The following is a 2640-nucleotide window of genomic DNA, read 5'->3' on the forward strand; positions in this document are numbered from 1 at the left end:
TATCTATTTTGTTGGCATATAATTGTTCACAGTAGTCTCTTATGATCCTTTGTATTTCTGTGGTGTCAGTTGTAATTTACCCTCTTTCATTTCTGATTTCATTTATTTGAGTCTTCTCTCTTTTTTTCTTAGTCTAGCTAACGGCTTGTCAGTTTCGTTTATTTGTTTAAAAAACCACCTCTTAGTTTTGTTGATCTTTTCTGTTGTTTTTCTGATTCCTACTTCACTTATTTCTGTTCTGTTCTTTGTTATTTCCTTCCTTCTGCTAATTTTGGCTTGGTTTGTTCTTCTTTTTCTAGTTACTTGAGGTGTAAAATTAGGTTGTTTATTTGAGATCTTTGATTTTCTTAATTAGGGATTCATTGCCATAAACATTGCTTTTAGAATGACTTTTGCAGCATCCTGTAGATTTGGGTATGTTGTGTTTCCATTTTCATTTGTTTCAAGATTTTTTTTTTATTTCCCTTTTGATTTCTTCTTTGACCCATTGGTTGTTCAGGAGATGCTTCTTCCTACTTTTAAAATCTCTTTTAGGGGCCAGCCTGGTGGCGCAGCGGTTAAGTTCGCACGTTCCACTTCTCCGCGGCCCGGGGTTCGCTGGTTCAGATCCTGGGTGCAGACATGGCACTTCTTGGCATGCCATGCTGTGGTAGGCGTCCCACGTATAAAGTAGAGGAAGATGGCCACGATGTTAGCTCAGGACCAGGCTTCCTCAGCAAAAAAGAGGAGGACTGGCAGTAGTTAGCTCAGGGCTAATCTTCCTCAAAAAAAAAATAAAATTAAAAAAAATAATACTAAAATAAAACCTCTTTTGCCTACCTTGGTTGGTAAGTACATGGGTAAGATGGGAGAGTGACTTGGTTGTATCATCAGTCACCCATAGATCACAGGTAGAGTTGGCTGAGTGGGCCAAATAGGTGGTAGAACATGTAAACAAATAATATGGTTAAACAAGAAATTTGAGTCATTACTGAACTGTGATACCCCCTCTGACCACTGGCATCTACAGACAGGTTAGGCTTGAGGATATCTGGGTTATATAGCATTTGGACAGTTTCCTTAATTTTCTCCTTTATGGTTGTCAGGATGCCTGAGTAAGTAACATGGCTGAGGCAAAAGTACATTTCAATCAAATGCAAGGATGAATTCAACTCATTTCTTTAAAAACAAAACCTTGAGATCAAGGAACTGAAAGGAAGCCCTGGTGGTTTAGAATGTATGCTCTAGGATAATGAATAGTGTGTATTTTATTTAGATCCTCTCCACAGAATTCCACCTTCTAATTACATTTGGATTTGCAAATTTTGTAGAATGAAATAGGCTAGTTCATAAAGAATTGCAAGGTAGAGGTCTGTTTTTGTGCCCTCACACTCTCTGTTCCCTCTAGTCTCCTCTGCCAGGGTGCACTTCACTTGCCATTGGTCTCTTGTCTCAATGCCATCCACTCCTGTCCTCACCTCGCTGTTAACTAGTCCCCATGGGAGGGCTGTCTCTTAACCTAATATGTTAGTTGATACTGTCTTAAAGTTTGGTCCCTTTTAGATGAAGCTGCATTTAGAGGGGACTCGACAAGAAGAGATGGAGTTTTTACATTCAGAGTGTGGACCCTCAAAAAGCAAACTTGTAGTCTTGTCCACTTTCTCTTTTCCTGTCATCATATTTGTAGTCCTTAAGGAAAAGCCATCTAAAGGGCTCAAATGGGTTAGAAACAACACACACACAAAGATCGATGGCATTTTAGATTCCATGCAAATATTCACTTATTTTTTCAACAAATATTTATCGAACACTTATGATGCTCCAGGCATTAATTTAGGCACCAGGGAAACATCAGGGAAAAAGACACACGGTGTCTTTGCCCTTGAGGACCTTGTGGTCTGGGAAGCTCACAGAAAAAGTTTCAATACAGGGCACTGACCACGTGCCAGTTACCCTGCTAAAGATTTTACAACCTCATCTAATTACCAGAAAAACACTTTGAGTATTTCCTATTCTTAATCTTATTTTATTGAGGAAATTGACCTAGATACATTAGATAACTTATCCAAAATTACAAGGATAATATGGCTTGACCCATGCCAACCTGACACCAGAGACAGGACTCTTAAGCACTGACTCTAGACTGTGGAGCCAAAGCCTGTGCACCTCCAAAGCTGTGTTCCAGTTTCTGTGTCACTCGGCCTAAGCAAATCCGATTTTGAATAGATATAAAACAATTATAAATAAATTTACCAAGCTGAAAAATTAAACCTATATTAACAACATCAGGTATGGCCAAGTAAGCTCTACCCTTGGGAATTCTTTTGACCATCAGTCTGACCACAAGAGAGAACTGGTTGTGGTTTGCTAGTCTGGGGACCAGGGTTCTTGTCTCAATCTATTTCTTCTGTCATTAATGTTGATACATCATTCTGTTCTTGTACTTCTTTGTTTAGCCTATGGGTTTGGCCTTGTTGTGTGTGTGTTTTGCATTTTATATGCAAATATACTACTGTAAATATACTTTATATATTTGCAAATATACTATTGTAAATATGCTCTGTGAATATAATACTATAATCACTATTCCCTTCTTCTCGCAAATCTTCATGTTTTTCCATTCCTCCCTCCTCTCCATTTTTGCTATTTTCCTGCTGTTTT

The sequence above is a fragment of the Equus przewalskii genome, chromosome 17 (genome assembly GCF_037783145.1).
Source record: "Equus przewalskii isolate Varuska chromosome 17, EquPr2, whole genome shotgun sequence".
Lineage (NCBI taxonomy): Eukaryota > Metazoa > Chordata > Mammalia > Perissodactyla > Equidae > Equus > Equus przewalskii.